The sequence below is a fragment of the Schistocerca piceifrons genome, chromosome 8 (genome assembly GCF_021461385.2).
Source record: "Schistocerca piceifrons isolate TAMUIC-IGC-003096 chromosome 8, iqSchPice1.1, whole genome shotgun sequence".
NCBI classification, from domain to species: Eukaryota; Metazoa; Arthropoda; class Insecta; order Orthoptera; family Acrididae; genus Schistocerca; species Schistocerca piceifrons.
This window is the reverse complement of record NC_060145.1, coordinates 22,032,689-22,051,458: the sequence shown is the minus strand read 5'-3', so window position 1 is coordinate 22,051,458 and position 18,770 is coordinate 22,032,689.

The window sequence follows — 18,770 nt, the reverse complement described above, 5'->3', positions numbered from 1 at the left end:
AGTGGACGATGGGATTTAATAATGCAGCAAAAGTCGACATACTCTTGGTGTATGGAGAGCGTAGGAAGAATGCAGCCGTTCTTGTGGCAGGATATCCCTATAGACGTCAACTATGTCACTTACACGAAAGTCGCAGAGTAAAACTTTGGCCAACTAACAGGAGGAGACAAGTGACAACAGAAGAGGGGGGCAAAATTAATGTTGTTGCTGCTGCTGCTGCTGCAGTTGATTCGCGCGTTAGCTCCCTCGCAATCGCACAAGGAAGTGGCACGAGTCAGCCAATTGTCCTACGCATTCTCCATCGGCATAGGTCCCATCCCTACCACATCTCACTCCACCAAGAGTTGCATGGAAACGATTATGCGAAACGTGTTAACTTCTGTACGTGGATATTGAGACAGGATAATCGATATGTATCATATATCTTTTTTAGTGACGAAGCCACACTTTCAATCGTGGTCAGGTAAACCGCCGAAACGTGCGCTATTGGTTTGTTGAAAATCCGCGTTGGCTTCGTCAGGTGGAACTTCAGCGTCCATGGAACGTGAAACATGTGGTATGGGATAGTAAACAATCAGCTCATAGACGGAACACTGAACGCGCCCAAGTATCGCAACATCCTAATAGACCATCTTCCATGCTAGAAGACGTCCCTCTGCAGACGAGGAGGAAACTGTGGTACCAACATGATGGCTATCTAGCCAACAGTGCACCAGCTACTACATCATGTCTTCACGAATTATTTCCTAATCGCTGGCGCGTTCCCCGGATTTGACGCCTGTAGATTTTTTTCTGTGGGGAAATCTGAAAGACGCTGTCTACAAGGAGATACCAAGCACAACCCATGATATGCAACAACGTATTTCTGCAGCCTGCTCGTACATCTCTGCTGAAATGCTGGCACGTGTGCAGCAGTCGTTCCATAACAAACTGGAAGCGTGTATACCCGCTGCCGGTTGGCATTTCGAACAAAACCTGTGATGATCAATTGTTTCTTAATGGTCAGAATACACATAACTAGTGTATGTGCTTGTGTTGTTCTTTAGTGTGGACTACCGCAAGTATTGTACAAGTGTCGGTGTGAAAACTTTTCAAAACACGGTATCTCGTAAACGACTCGTACTAGACTCCGCAACCGACATCACTGACATTGTATTTCACCCTACTTTTAGATTGTTAAAGTCGACAGGCGCTGTTCCATATAAAAAACGTATGTTTGCACAAAAAATACACTTTCTAAGCGTTATTACTATCTGTTGATGATGCGAGCCCCTGCCTACCTGTATATTCTGTAAATGCCGCACATCAATAGAACTTTCCATTTCCGCAATATTTGTGGGGCAAGTTTTAGGTGATTCACCCTGTATTTCTGACAAGTGGACAAATAAAGTTATTTAGCTTTACTTCAGAAACTGCACGCAATTGTGTCCACTGATGACAATAGTTATGAGTCTCACAGGTTGTACATTGCTTTTAAGTAACCTACTCCCTGCTATTACATTAATGTCATTGTTGTTGTCGTCGTCGTAGTAGTATCGAGTCTGAAGCCTGGTTCACGCAGCTAGCCCGCTAAAACCTCGTGCAAGCTTCGTCAGCCCCATATATCGACTGCAATACACATCTACTTAATTCTGCTTACTGTACCAGAGCCATGATCTCCTCTTACAAATTCCCCCCCCCCCCCCCCTTCATTCCGTTGCCAAATAAACTACTACTTGATGCCGCTAAACATGTCGAATCAATTAATCCCTCCAGCTAGACAAGTAGAGCCATAAATTTCTTTTCTCCTCAATTCGATTCAGTACCTCTTCAATAACTATCCGGTCTAATAATCTTCAGAATTCTTCTGTAGCAACACATTTCAAAACCTTCTGTTGTCTTCTTCTCTAGACTGCTTGGCGTCCGTCCACGTTTTACTTCCGGACAATGCTCACACTCCAGGGAAATACCTTCAGAAAAGACTTCTTCCCACTTAAATTTACGTTAGATGTTGGCAAATTTCTCTTTATCAGATTTTTTTCCTGCTATTGCCTTTCTGCGTGCAGTGTTTTCTCTACTTCGGTCACCCTCGCTTATCAAACAGCCAAACTCGTCTGTTATGTTTAGAGTCTCATTTCTTATCTAATTCCCGCACCGTAGCCATTTCATTACCATGGTTGATCATCTTATAACGTCTTTTCAAAACATTGTTCATTCCGCTGAAATTCTCTTCCAAGTCCTTTGTCGTTTCTGACAGAATTACAAAGTAACAGGCAAACCTCAGACTTTATGTCATTTCTTTCTAATCTTTAATTCCCTTCCAAATTTCTGCTTGATTTCTTTTACTGCTTCCTCAATGTAAAGATACGTGGATGTTAAAACTGCTTAAATGAAAACCCGAGTCTCAGTTTGAAAAATATATATTAAAAGGGAAATTGGCACGCAATGAAAATTGAAAACCTGATTCAAATAATCGATCATTGACAAAAAAAGGGCGAACCAGCCACCCAAAGATACATCAAAATAACGTACCCAGTAATTTGGACTACAGCACAGAAAATTATAAACGGTTTTGACCAACGTTTAATTTTTATTTAAAACAGGGGACAAATCGTTATCAAGGAAAATGCCTGCCCTACTATCAGAATATAAAAAGCAGTCAAATTAAAATGCGGTGAACCGACACTGACATGTCACAGGTACCACACACTGGGTGGTCGTCCCGCCCCAGGAGGTGCCTGCGTGTCTGAGGGCAATCGTCTGTTCTCTGTCGCGTCGAAGACGACACTTCTTTATACCAGTGTGACTGGAAGAACGTTCGTCATGGCAAAAACAGTGAGCTCCACCCGTCTTCATTTGTTATTCTGTACCTTCAGCCACACATTCTCTCATGCAGCCCTCTACTTCAACAGCACTAAAGCGGACAGCACTTTACTTGCATTCGGCATGGGCTTTTCCTCGGATTCTCACACACGGCCAGCTACCAATGATACTTCATTCCTTTTACACAATAGAAAGTAAAATCTGTCTTGTATGTTTAAGACCACTCTGACCTCTGACTGAAGTAATTCTTCAACGACCGTTACAACACGTGTTGTGAGAGCAGGCATGGATATATTTAGTTACACGAGTCGTGTAACAGAGGTCAATTTCAATCACTTTCTCAACTTGGGCATCACCGCACAAGGCTGTGAGGCTTTTTGAAAACAGGCTGTGCAGCGGGCGACCGTTCGCGCGCCCTGGCCGAAGCCCGCGAACCGGACGGCAACAGGTTCCCACGGCAACGGCTGTAACCGTGAGTGCGCCCACGGATTCTGCTACGCCGCGGAACAGTTACGGAGGGGCAGCGCGACAGAAAACACGACTTATACACTATATGATCAAAGGTATCCGGACACCCCCCCCCCCAAAATACGTTTTTTCATATTAGGTGCATTGTGCAGCCACCTGCTGCCAGGTACCCCATATCAGCGACCTCAGTAATCATTAGGCTAGGCGCAAACTGAGAAGCGTATAGCACGTGTGACGTGACACTAGACTACAGCGCGACACGCACGTGCCGCACGGGTCACGCGGGTGCAGCGCATATTGCGACGCGTACACCATACTTCGCACGCGCCGACTGGCGACGCTCTGCGCTGACTGAACCGAAGTGCGCGCAACCTCTTATCTTTCTCAAACGATTTTACAGAAACTATTCTCTGAAAATATATGATTTTTGTCTTACTTGTAGCGTTATATGTCAGCTTCGTGCCCATCACCTCGCTAATGACAATTCTTATTGTGATGTACACATTTTAGTAAGACACTACGCAAAATTCAAAAAGTTTGCAACGAAAATTAGGGGTCGCTATGATTTTGCGTTTGGTGCGTATTACACCATACGTTGCTGCGTATGAAATTTAGCTAACATGCTGAATTTTTGTTTAGACTTGGGAGGAGATCTCTATCTGCCTCCGATGTCGAAAAAATGGATCCCATGTAGCGCGCTCACTTCCGATCTCACGCCCGCGAGAATAAAATACTCGCAACATCTCTCGTATCTCCTAAACCGCTAGAGACATCGAAACGAAAGTTTGGAGAATTATAGCACACAAGGAGGAGAGACTTTTGCCAATTATTAAACACACGGAACTTTCTTATCTATGGCGATATATGACTACTTTTTTTATTTATTTCACTCCAGTGACCGTAATTTTTTAATAGTTATCGACAGCTAGCGAAACAAGAGCTTCCTAGTATGAAAATAAACATGAAATTTCTTCTTTTATGTTACTGCAAACCGATACTATGAGGTTTTTCGTAAGCTATTGAGCTCTGTAATTGTCAATTACTTGTTTAATGAGGCCCTACGTTTCGGAATTCTGCCTCAATAGCTGCTGTGAGATGAGTTTGGCAAATTACATTGTGACAAAGAAAGTACAATTAAACCAGTCACCAAGAGAAATGTGGCCTTTACTCATAAATGGTGATGCTTCTTCGAATGAGAAAAGGTTAACAACTCACACAAAAACAGATTGGCAATTCTGTTGGAATTTTGGTGGAATCCCCGCAACCCATCGTATTTTTAACACCGAGCGACTGGAAGGGAAACTTACCAAAGGATTTTATTCCTTCTCTTGATCTGAGCAGTATTAAAATAACGACGAGCGTTCCCTCAGGCGGAATGATAGGCACATGCCAGATACTGTTTACTCACCTAGGGCTTGGCAAACTGACTGCGTCATCGCGAATAAAATAGTTGTTATTGAGAAAAATAAACAATTGATCTGTCGCACAACACAATGGTCAGTGTATTGTCAGCAGCTAAGGATAATGTGCGCGACAGGAATGCACAAGTTGGCCAAGTGTGCCTTGTGAGATGGAGTTCGAAAAACATTGTCATGAAAGTAGGTCTGCCTTTGTCAGCAGCACATTTCGACAAATTAAATATATCTAATCATAACACTCTTTTAGGATATTCCTACTTTCGTAATAATACCGACCATTTTCTTCATTTGTGTAGCCTGTTGTTGTATAATTAGTTTATTAATGCTGATAATGTCCATGCAACAATTGAAATGCTTTTTCTCATCACGGCGAACCAATTAAAACATTGTTATTTGTGACTACTTTTCGACTGTTTCTAGCTTGCAGTGGAAATGTGTTGTTCACATGCATGTAGTACAGTGTGTCTTATTACATTATTACATCCATATCAGAGTAATCACAGTGAAACTTCTATACTTTAGATCTTGGACGCTTTTTACCACAAGAACAAAGGGATCACACCTGTGGAGATTATCCCTTTCTAAATTTTTGTAACAGATCGTACACATACGCTAGCTTACTAGGCAGCGAGAGTATAACCTTGCTTTACTTTCCTGCCTTGATTCTTAAACACATGATTTTATAATATTCCTTGCTTCCTTATTCACTACCCTCTGTCCCTTCTTGCGATCTGAAAACATCACGGAGGCATATGGTGCAAATTCCAGCGGCCAATGGCTCATCAGTTACTGCAGTATACATTTTTCTTGACAGAAGAAAAACAAAACAAAACTATGCAGATATAAATAACAGAAAAGTATAACGTGCTAACGAAGAAAGCTGGAGCGTTTAAATGGCGAAAAACGAAACAGTACCCAAAGGCAATAAAATTCAGTACATAGTCAGGCTGATATGCGCCGTTCCGATGTGAGCATATGGCCGGGCTACTTTTCCGCTCCCCACGGTGCTAGCGAGGCAAGCGCGACGCGAGAAACTGTGCCTGAAGTAAACCACAACGCCGCGCGACCTGGCGCAGGCGCGTGTCGCGTCGCGTTTTACGCGGTCCCATTTGAACCTGTGATGTTACAAAAACGCGCGCAGCGCTGCGTCGCGCTATACGCGTCTCAATTTGCGCCTAGCTTAGACATCGCGAGAGAGCAGAATGGGGAGCTTCGCGGGCTTCACGGACTTCGAACGTGGTCAGGTCAATGTGACAGTGAAGTGGAAACGTGAATGGACAAGTACAGCACAAAAGCCGACCTCGTCTGTTGACTGACGGAGACCGCCGACAGTTGAAGAGGGTCGTAATATGTATTAGGCAGACATCTATCCAGACCATCACACAGGAATTCCAAACTGCATCTGGATCCACTGCAGTACTGACAGTTAGGCGGGAGGTGAGAAAACTTTGGATTTCATAGTCGAGCGGCTGCTCATAAGCCACGCATCACGCCGGTAAATGTCAAACGACGCCTCGCTTGGTGTAAGGTGTGTAAACACTGGACGATTGAACAGTGAAAAAACGTTGTGTGGAGTGACGAATTACACGATATGCCGATCCGATGGCTGGGTGTGGGTATGGAGAATGGCCAGTGAACGTCATCTGCCAGCGTGTGTAGTGCCAACAGTAAAATTCGGAGGCGGTGGTGTTATAGTGTGGTCGTGTTTTTCATGGTGGTGGCTTGCACCCCTTGTTGTTTTGCGTGGCACAATCAAAGCACGGGCCTACATTGATGTTTGAAGCACCTTCTTGCTTCACACTGTTGAAGAGATACTCGGGGATGGCATTTGCATCTTTCAACATGATCGAGCACCTGTTCATAATGCACGGCCTGTGCTGGAGTAGTTACACGAGAATAATATCCCTGTAATGGACTGGTCTGCACAGTGCCTTTACCTGCATCCTATAGAACACTTTTGGGATGTTTTGGAACGCCGAATTGGTGACAGGCCTCACCGACCGACATCGATACCTCTCCTCAGTGCAGCACTCCGTGAAGAGTGGGCTGCCATTCCCCAAGAAACCTTTCAGCATCTGACTGAACGTATGCCTGCGACGGTGGAAGCTGTCATCAAGGCTAAAGGTGGACCAACACCTCATTGAATCCCAGCATTGACGATGGAAGGCGCCATTAACTTTTAAGTCATTTTCACCCACGTGTCCTGATACTTTTGATCACATATGTAGGTATGGGGACGAAGACTTCGCGAACGATGTCCTCTTGATCTGTATTATTGCAGCAAGAGGCCTTCCAAAAAATGCATCATATGTCGCCAATTACACAATAAGCACGACACTGTAGTATTTCTTGGCTTCTGAAAACCCCTTAACTCGCAGGGGTATATTAAGGACTTGCCCTGTTGGATTTTGTTCATACATATGAAATATGGAGGTCATACCCAGACATCTCCACTATATTATCAAAAGTACCCGGACGCCTATTACTAAACATTAATACGGTGTGACTCAATCACATGCTTTATGACTGCTTTAACTCTGCTGGGGACACTTCCATTGAGGTTATTGAATGTGTGTGGAAGAATGGCAGCCAACTGATTCTCAGGATCTGAAACCAATGAAGGCAGTGATATTGGACGCTGGGATCTGGGGCGAAGCCAAAGTTCTAAGTCACCCCAAACGTGTTCCGTGTTGGGTTCACGTCGGGACTCGGCCATTAACCACCGTCTCACGGACGCTGCTTTATGACACCGTGCACTGTCATGCTGATACAAACAATCATCTTCTCCGAATGGGTCCTCCACTATACGCAGTATACAATGCTGTAAAATGTGTTCATATTTGTCCATATCCAGCGTTTTCCTAAGCGCAATAAGAATACTACACCCTAACCACGTGTCGTCCCCATATCGTAACACCACTTCAGTGTTGGCACTCCAGATGACGGCGAGTAACGTTCTCCACACATTTCCCAAAAACAAACTCGTCTTTCGGACTGTCACAGGGTATGCAGTGATTCATCACTCCAAATCACTCGTTTCCGGTAATTCATTGTCCAGTGGCGTCGCTAATCACACAACCCCAACCGTACCCTACTGTTTTCATCTCCATACGTACAGTTACTGTGCTAGGTCGACTGCTGGTAGCGCTCTGGAACTCGCGAATTAGTCCTTCTGCCGATTTCATACGATTTTCTACAACCATCCTCCTTAACACAGCCCCTGAGGTCTGCTTGATGTTAGTTTAGTTGCAGATGTTCCTTTGCGTTTCCACTTCTCAGTCACATCTCCAACAGTCGACTTGGGAGTTTTAGAAGGGCTGAAACGTGTCTGATGGATTCGTTACTCGGGTGACGTCAAATGGCTACTCCACGTTCGAGTTACTGAGCTCTCCTGACCGACCCATTTTCTGTTACTGCTTCTCTGCTGACAACACACTACTCCACGCCTCCTTTTATACTGGCGGGTCCATTCCTCGTGACATTTAGGGGTCAATAGGACTGTGCGAATAATTTTGATTAGATGAAAAAATCATCTTCGAATTAATAAAATATTTGCAAGACTGTTAAGTATAAAACATGTCTACGTTACTGCCAGAGTCGACGGTAGCTGAGTGCATGGTGCGGAAATTTAGTAATCCGTAAGTATGCTGGTTCGAATCTCGCTAACAGCAAGTTTTTTACTTTTATCTGAAGTCCTCGTGTTCAAATTATTAGAATAAAGGATATACTTTCAATGTTCCTAAGTTCGCTGGTAGAAAAACAGGAGAGAAAAGAGTAATACCTGACTATTTTTTCTGCTTACTTCATTCTTGATCGATGTTACGAAAATCCCTTTCAAACAACTCACAGATCATTGTATGTCTCACAGTTGGCAACATGTCATTTTCCCTCTAAATTGTGGTATAGTGTAGGTTGGCAGTGCACACGCTTTACATTATTTTCTTATGTTTCTGTGGTTATCTTCGGCTTGGTTTTTATTCTACAAACTTCTTGCTACATTAACAAGACATTATATCCTGCGAACTTTAATGTGTTTAGTACAGGAATAAATCTTTCAGTTGCCGAAGAAAGACAGGTTATGGGAAATACAAAAGACATTTTACCTAGGAAAAGTTCTGCTATGGTAATCACTTCTTGCTGAAAACCGCCGTACACGGAAAAAAATTGCTGATAGAATGATAATATCACAGAAAACTGTCAGCACAATCAACTTTCAGTGCGAGAACGTGATGAATATGAGCCAAACAGAGGAGTAAAATGTGGACGTAAAAGAAAAACCCATTTCTAGAACAAGAGACTTACAACAATTAACTGTGAACTTGCTTCTTCTGACTTCGGCCATCAGCTGAAAGCTCTGGGTGTGGAAGTTTCTCCTGTGACAGCGCGCAGGTGTGTCTGAATGTTGTTTAAAAGCATGCCGACCACGGAAAAAAGCACAAAATCACACATGAAATGAAACCCCAAAGAGTGCTGTGGGCTAAAAAACTTCGGAAGTGGGCAAGTAAGGACTGGCTAAAGATATGTTAAATGATACGGTGAATTAAGTGCAAAATTAACTGCAAAATTAAGAGTTTCTACTCCAAATTTTGATGTTTTACTGTCGTTAAAGAAATGCAATTTCGAATTTTGGTGTTGTTGAAGTCTCCTGTTCTACTATTCACAACATTTCTAATTAGAAATTTTGTAGACGTCCGTCTGGTATGCTTCAGTGCTGAATCTGTATTCACTGTGATGGAAGAAAGCTGCCAGTATGTTCGTGGGAGACCAGGAGAGGCGTTCCAGGCCGAGTGCACGCAACAATGAGTGAGCATCTCATTTCCGTTATGGTCTTGAGTGTGATGTCGCTGAAGGGTCCTGGCAGTTTACACATTGCTGAAGAGACAATGAGACAAAAACAATATGAACTATCACTGAAAAGAAACTTTTCCCCCCATAAGTAAGTCGTTCCCTAATAAAGATACCATTTTTATGCTGACAGGGCACATTGTCACCAAGTCAAAAGTGTCTCCATAGCCTTGATGTGAATCCCACAATAAATTTATAAGCTATTGTCAAGCGGAGGATAAGTAAATTTACAATAAACTCCAAACAAGAGTTCGTGGACAACGATGTCGCACTTTTTGTCCATCCTACGCTTGGCTGACACGCCGACAGTCATTACATGGACTGAGTACATTCGTGCCATGTGAAACGCAGGGCTATTCCAGTCGCCATGGCGGCAAGAGCATTCACTCTGAAAACCCAGCAGCTATCTCTAATTCAGCTTCTCGTTTGTGTATTTGAACAGCGTAGATAACTCTGACGAGTATTTGTGCAGGGCAGTGTAGAGTTCTGCTGTTACAAATGGGCAAGGAATGAATCGAACAGAAACTGAACGCTAAACTTGTACTCCTCTTACATGCCGAATACTGGCGGTAAAAATTATTTGCAACACTTGGATAAAATTGCCTGCCATCACCTCGTAAATGACCGCACAGGCGTTTGTGAGAAATCTCTAAGTAAATTTTTTGCTTGAAACTGGGTGGGTGTTATTTTTCTCGTAAAGCTGTCATCAAGTAAGGTTGACTTGAAGCTCACATTGCGGCTTGATACTTTTCACGTGTACACAGAGTCTGTCGCAAGTGAATGACATGTGAAGAAGATGCAGAAGAAGAAGAAAAGAGGAAGAATAAAAATTCAAGAGAGGGAGGAGAACTTTACACATACACATGTTTAGTAGGCTATTTTCGCGACTGCCTGTTCACAATATACCGGGTGGTTATAATTAAACTTTCCCTTTTTAACACGTCACAACACGGAAACTAACTGGGGTGCATGATTTCCACGCGTCACAGTGCCACTGTCCAGTAGTCCCAACTATGGCCAACAGATGCCGCCATCAGCCATCGTAATTCATAGTCTCACACACACACCTGAACAGTTGCAGTGTGCACTTGTTGGCGTGTCAACATGAGCTTGGGCAAAAGGAGCAGGGCATTATTGGTGAAGCTCTACGATCAAAGCAACAGTAACGATGCAGCTGCACTTCGAGAATATCGCCGGATGAAAGGGCTACGGAAGGGCGCTCTTCTTCTCCTGCTGTGCGGAGCATGACGTAGTTCGAATCAACTGGAGAACTGGTCGTCGCTCCGCGAAGAAGCCGACGACCGGTTGCACCTAAGGTGGTTGATGGAATCGCTGTTGTTACGGCGGACAACGCTGCGCGCAATTCCCCATCGCCAAGCAGTGCGCGTGCTGTCACAACAGTTGAACATCCTGCGGTCCACTGGACAGAAGGTGCTAAGAACCATTCTCAAATGGTATCCGTACAAGATCCACATCGTACACAGCTTGCACCACAGACGCACAACGACGTATTGACTTCGCTCTCCACTTTCTCGCAAGGATTGAAGCTGGCGAGGGCTGGCCCTGGACCATCCTATTGACAGACAAAGCTCATTCTTCTCTGACGGGTGGGGCGAACACATGGAATTGCCGAGTATGGGGATCTTCACCTCCAGTCACTGTGCATGAAGTTCCTCTGTATGGTTAACGTGTCACAATATGGTGTGTCTTCACGGATACGTTCATCATTGGCCCATTCTTTTTTGAACAGGTCGGCGCTCACGGACCGAATATGCGCAGTGTTGCTGGCCAGCGTTACTATGATATGCTGCGCCAATGTCAGACCCGCCCTGCAGGAGAGAGACGCATTGAACTCCCAACAGTTTTCATGCAAGATGGAGCCCCACCGCACATCGCTCGTGAAGTTCATCTGCTGCACCGAAACACAATTGGAAGCGATCGGATTATCAGCCGATCGTTTCCAAATTCTTGGCCGGCACTATCACCTGACCTCACTCCCTGTGATTTCTGGTTGTGGAGTTTCCTGAAGGGCAGGGTTTACCAGGGGAACATTCATACATGTGCTGACCTAAAGCGCAGCATATCACGAGAGGTAGCCAGCATACCTACGGACATGCCTCGCTCTGCTGTGCAGAACGCAGTCCTGCGCTTTCAGACTCTTCTGGACACTGATGGGCACCATATAGAGCCCCTTTTGTAGCAGTAATGATACCGGTATGTAATGGTATGATGTTCCGTAGCAGCACATTAAAAGTGTTTCAATTTCTCTTCCCCATGTCCTTGATATTAATGCTACCAAGTTTGGTACTAGTACGGTAATTAGTCTCCGTGTTACAATGTGTTAAATACGAAAAGTTTAATTATAACCACTAGGTAAATAAAAACACGTTTCAGAGGCTCTGCTCTATCATCATGTGGATGTTCCAGGTGAAACAATGACTAAAAGTCAAATGCAGTGCTCTCGAAAAATATAAACAAGGAAAATGCATAGGGCTGCAGATATTTGGACATCGTTGGTTTCCCAAGCGCAATGCAACAGATTTGAACACAAAAATTGCTACCTGATGGTCAAGCAAAGCCTCCCAAACTCAAATATTGCGATTTTTTTAGTATCCGGTAGAAGAAAAACCTGTCTGACTTGAGAGTGAAACAACTGACAGTTTGACACTTGCATATGGAGTCACCACCACTAGCCGTTACATTGCATCGTGTCAAACCTGAGATACACTATCTGATCAAAAGCGTCCGGACAGCCCTATTTAATGCGTAACTGACGACTAGGTGTCACGAAGCGAAACGGCCACTACCAAAGGAGGTGAGGAGTATTATGACTGGAAAGTATGATTTTGAGTTACCCTGTGGCGATCAGGTAGAAGGGTTTGGGTTTGGCGACTGCCTGCAGAACGTTACCTGCCATCACGTGTAGTGCCAACGGTAGCGTACTGAGGACGCTGTGTTATGGTATGGAGGCGTTTTCCGCGTTTAGGGTGTGGTCCCCTTGTTGCGCTTAAAAAAAAAAATTGTCAAATGCGGAAGGATACGAACACAGTTGACAGCAGCGCGTCTTGCGTACAGTAGAGGAACAATTCGGAGACGACAGTTGTTTTAATCAACATGACAATGCTCCCTATCTTAAAGCAGCATCCGTGAGGCAACGGTTTGAAGACAATAACATTCCTAAAACGGACTCCACTACCCAGAGTCCGGGCATGAACCAAACGAAACATTTTTGGATGAGTGAGATTCTCAACTTCGCTCTAGACCCCAGCATCGAACGTTGCCACATTCTCTGGTTTCGACTCTTGAGGAAGAATGGGCTGTCATTTCTCCACAGGCATCCCCCACTAAGTTCAAGAAGTCATGAAGTCCAAGGGTGGATATAACTTATATTAATGACCACTAATAGATATACCGATATTTTGATCAGATAGTGTTGTACTACGGGGTTTACTGTTGCTACACTGGCATTTAGCGTTCGATGGTTTAGTTATTAGTTCCTTTCCAAACCTAAACAAGCCTACTGAAGAAACAGTTAATAATAATGATTACAAAATAAAACGGGTGTATCCATCATGTAGTTACAAGTATAGTTACAATTGCCCAGCCAATACCTCACAGATATAAACTTGTATTCTCTGAGAAAATTAAGGACAATTTGATGCCCTATGATCGGCACACAAAGCACCCTCATGAAAGTGTAGAGTAATTGCGCAAAGCAGTCATCAACTTGTTTTTTTTGTGTTTTGTTCTTTTTTTGGGGGGGGGGGGGGCGGCAGCTTTGGCACCATAAGACAGCCGAACAGGCTTATTTCTGTCAAGTTCTTACACTTGGAAGGAACATTTACCGGACTATTATCGAATTAACATTTCCTTGCCAACCAGCACGCGACTCATTACGCAACAATTCAAACACAAAAGTAATTTCAGACGTCCGGCAGAAACTGTAGTGCGGCTATTACTGTTCATGACCTAGACAAAAATATCAGTCTCGTGCAAAGACTGCCTGCCGTTGGCTTTGTCTACAAGGTTAATGAATTGTAACCAAAGTAATACAAATACCTGAGAGTAGCAATGTGCTTGAAGATTAGGTGGAACAAAGACAGTCTTGGTTTTAGGTATACGTAATGACCGATTTCTATTTCTTGCAAGATACTAGTCTGTATGCACTACGGTCATCGCACCCACACTGCCCATGCCAATTTTAGAAAGCCATCTATCTACCTATAGTTACGTTGTTATCTCTGTCTTTTCTCGCCTCTTAGAATTCAGCAGAGAACTTCCTCGGTCCATCTACCGTCGATTTACACGGTTACATGTTCAGTTCAACTCCATTCATTGTCATGAAATGAGATGAAATGAAATGTCGTGTGACGACGGCCTCCCGTCGGGTAGACCGTTCGCCTGGTGCAAGTCTTTCGATTTGACGCCACTTAGTCTCCTGATCAGTTTGTTTTTCTGCCTCTCTTGCATTACTGGTTATACATCCCTATATCGTTCTGATTCATTCGTATCCCCTTCTTTTAGCCCCATCAACCTTGGAGTTCCCCGCCTCCCCCCCCCCCCCCCCCCCTCAACTTCAACTTCATCCTGTGCACCTTCCTGTACATCTTCGTCTCATACATTCTCTTCGTATGCCAATACAATCTTTTTTCCTCAGTCTAGACTTGTAGGAGTTTTGCATGTCCTCCTAACGCTTTCATTTCTTATCTATCGATCTATCTGTTGCTTCCATCCGACTTATCAAAAATTTTATTTAACTTGTTCCTACATTACCTTTTTTTCCCTCTGCTTCCTGTGCCTAGTTCTTGCAGCATTCAACAAAATTGGTATATAATATGTGTACTATTTCACCTTCTTACTTTTCTGTTGGACTTAATCATTCCTCTCACACTTCACATACAGTTATCAACTTGCCTCGCACGTTCACTTTGTCTTTCATTCCATTTTCCTACATTATACTTATCGACACCTGAAACTTTCTATAGTTTTCAAATGCTCCCCATCCAGTGTCACATTTCTTATAAGTCTACCCTTTTCCCACTTGCCTACAAGCTTTGTCAAATAACTGCATCTTCTGTCTTTATGTGAATTTTTTAAACACTCAAGTTTCTCTTAATTTAATTTGGTATTCTTCTCTATCGATAAATAAACTCTTGTAGCCTAAATTTATGGTGCCACGCCTGATTTTTATTCTGCCTCTCAGCAAGCTATGATCACTTGCAATTCAAAAGTAATTTAGCACCCTCACATACCGTTAAAATATAGTCACTTCATTTTTGATATCAGCTGGTCCTTGCCATATCCATTTTCTATGAACAGTATTTTAAGGATAAAACTACTTTGTTCTCTGAAAATTGTATATCTATACGAACTCTGTTTCTCACCAAAGAGTCATTCTTTAGTTTGTCATATTTAGGTGGATTATTTTCCTATACAAAATTAAAATAATCTATTATAATTTTATGGGGAATCGTTTGTCATTTATCAGTTTCTGCGATTCTTCGCAGAGGTCCCGTATCTAGACATACAGTTCAGAATATCAGCAAGTTGGTGCAAAAATTTAAACAATTTCCGTGGAATATGTTTTCTTTTTTGAAAAAAGTCTTTCTATTCGGTTAGATTCTCCAGTATCCGTAATTTTAATTTTCTTGTTTACATTGAAGCCTGAATCTTTATCTTCAGCAAAATTAGATAACCCAAACAATTAAAAGTAATAAGCTGTTTGGCCACTTTATTTATTACTACTGTACATGTAAATGAATATTTGCCGTTGACAGCTGTAAATTTTTATGTAGGAACTGACCTTTCCTCCAGTTATTTATAGAAGATTGACAGACTCCTCAGTTCGGTAAGAATTAACTGATCGTCAGCAAGTAAAGTAGTACTGAAAGCCACTTGGCTCTGGTAAAAATCTATTGTTTCTACGGCCAGTGATAATCAACTATGGCATCACAGGCCTATAAAAATACTGGAGATAGTGGGCGCCACTTGTCTAAAACTTTGCACTTTTGTAACGTAAAGGAACGCTGTCTTCAACCCAAAGGTTCTTTCTTATGCATGGTCCTATGAGAGGTGGTACGCCCATGTTCGACCTCTTGCAGACTTCCCAGATTGTTGTAGGGGGCACTTATAGTTTAACATCGACTCTGAACCAGGATGCAACTCGGAAGTTTTCAGGTTAAGAAATTCTTGCCAGAGGTAAAAGAAGCGATACATGATACAAGAAATGTTGGGAATATAAACCTGAACCTTTGCAATTTTAGTGTGGCACTTACACACTGAGTCATCGAACAAAACCTTTGGAAGAAATCTGCATGAAGTTTCAATGTATAATGAAAAATTCTTTGGACTGGCAGGGAGACGTCATGCCACAAAACTGAACTTTATAGGTGACACCAAACGCTTTTTATATCTTTTGGCATTGATGGTTTCCCACTCAATATTTGGCAAGTAGATTTAAATTAATACTTAAAAGAAAATACGTTTGTGACAACTAAACATAAGCTATACTGTGACTTCTAAAGTCATAATATTGCCTCAGAGCGATACGCTACGTAATTTTGCAATTGGCCAAAGGAGGGGGTTACTGGGAGGGTCATAAATCTCGACTTTGTATGTGACGTCCAACAAGCAACGAACGACAACATACAGTTCAAAGTAGCGTTTTAGTAACTATGCCAACTGCCTCATTTTCTCCATATGCGAAAAAATACATACCAAGCCTCCCAGGCTGTAGTTCACTGGCTTTGCGTTACAGCAGCACTCTTGGCCTTTCTCGCAGGCAACCACGGACCGTATGCATGTTGGCTGTCCCTTTTCTTTATACTCTTAAGTAGTTACGCAGAGTACCATCAGGTTGAAACGGGAAAAGTGTATCTATCGTGATACGATTTGTGAAGTTTTGCTGTGTTTATGCGAATGTTAGGATGGACAATATCTATCTCAAGCTCTCTTCGACATCAGCGTATCATGAGAGTGTATCTGCCATCTTATTAAAGTGTCCAACGAGGCCATTTGTCTGTGGCTGATTTCGCATAGTGAAATTATCTCTAATACTATTCTCGACTGGAAAGCTTATTCGCTATCAGAGATAGTCACGCGAGATGTTCCTTGCTTCAAAATAATTATTTCCACAAGACTTATCTACGACTGTTTCTACGACTGTTATCATCGATTCTCGCTTGTCAACTCGATAAACCTCCCCAAGAGGTCAATTCCAATCTGGTGGAATAGCGCTGCCGCGGGCAGAATTGGGTTCAGATACACTAGATGTAATTGTAGCACATGCTTCTGTTGCTGGTATTCCTTACAGTGGCTCGAATAGTGTCTTAACGGATCAGTAAAGGCCTGCCAGTGATACTTGCGTCTTATTTTGCACAGAGGATTCACAAATCCCAGGTGACCATATGTTGGAGTGTTGCAGAAAAACTTTAGGACAGCTGGCAGTAGATGATGATGTGTGATGAGTAACTATTTCTGCCCCAGTGGATCATAGTTCTTCTTATGAAATGTTCCGTTTATTAACTCTAACTATTCTTTAGTTGGTTCTTCTTCCTTCAAGGCTTCTATGGTCTTACTTATTTCAGTCTAAAGCAGATAATGGGACAGAAACCCTAAGCACAACAATGAAGGATGAAGAAAACTTGTTGGTCTTCGAAAGAAAAATTATGAGAAGGATCTTTGGACCAGTCCAGGAAGGGAGCTCGTGGAGACGTAGAAAAAACCAAGAATTGTATGAGCTGATGTGGCAACTGAACATCGCTCAAAAACTGAAAGCGCGGTCAATAAGCTTGGTAGGCCACGTTGCCAAGAGACCAGACACCTCTCGGGCAAAAGCCGTACTTATGGGAAGACCTAATGGTACCCGTCCAATTGGAAGACCCAGGAGGAGATGGGAGGATGCGCTACAGAAAGAGTCCGTGACAACTGGATCCAAAGTGCACAAGATCGCCATCTATGGAGGAACATTGTGAGGTCGGCGCATGATCTGCAGGGTCCTCGATCGCCGATCTGATGATGATGATAAGCATTTCGGGATGTCATCAATGCACGACAATGGATAGGCATCTACTGTCGTGATTTTGTTCAGTAATTGGTGGCTCATGCAGAAACACCATGTGCCATTCTTCTTGACAAAGACCACAGGAAATGATCAAGGATTCTTTGACGGTTCAATGATATCTTGTAGTATGTTCTCCACTTCCTCCAGAATTATGCGTAATTCAGCTGGGAACACCACATACGAGTGCTTGCTAAGTGGTAGATGGTCCCCAGTGTTGGTACTATGTTTTACTGTGGGGTTTGGCCAATCTTTTCTCCATTCTAGATTTGAAAGCATCCGAAAATTGGCGTAGAATGGCTAAGACTTGCCGATGTTGTGCCTTGGTCAGGACATATCCTATTGGCAGTTTCATTGTAGCTTTCTTCATTGCTTTGTCTGTATTGGTAGCGGAGCATGATTCTTTGTTGATGAGACTGAGTTGTCCATCGTGGACTGGTTTGGCTGTTTGTATGCACATACCTTTAGGGATTAGTTGTGGCTGCCCACGACAATTAGTTATCCAAAAATCTTCTTTACCACCTGCAATGGTTACGACTGTCACTGGCTCATAGATTTCTTTCACGAGTCTGAGTAGCTTTTTGCAATCGACACAAGCTTCACAGCTTAAATGAGCATAGAGATTGGCAACTGCATTTCATCTCACTGATGATAGCAGGATAACAAGCTCTTCAAGAGGAAACAATTGCTCTGTCCAATGTGCGCTTGTTGGAACAGCTTTGTCAATCTGGAGTTACGACGTCCCACAGTGTATGACTGCTTGTGACGCCAGCAAGACGCCCCATCTGATAAGATTAGGATTAAATTATCACATTATTTTAAAACGATAAATTCAAAGGACTGTGTCGCATCATTGGTAGCTATTCTTGCAATACATGTTCCTTTCAGGTGAATGTATTTACCATTTGTGACCTTGTGCTTTTATTTCACAGAACATAAGTCTTCGTTAGCTGGCAATGGTAAGTATTAAACATAAGACAAAAGGTAGCCCTTGAGTAGTACCTTGACAGACTGGCCATCGATGATATTTCCTGAAATCTTCGTAACTGTCTTCCATAGGGGATTTTCCCCGGCGCTTGTCTCACCTTCACAGACGGTGGCTTCGTCTAGTTTTCGTTAGTTCGGCGACTAGGCGAGCACCGGTACCTCTGCACAATAGGGCGAAATGGCTACAGCAC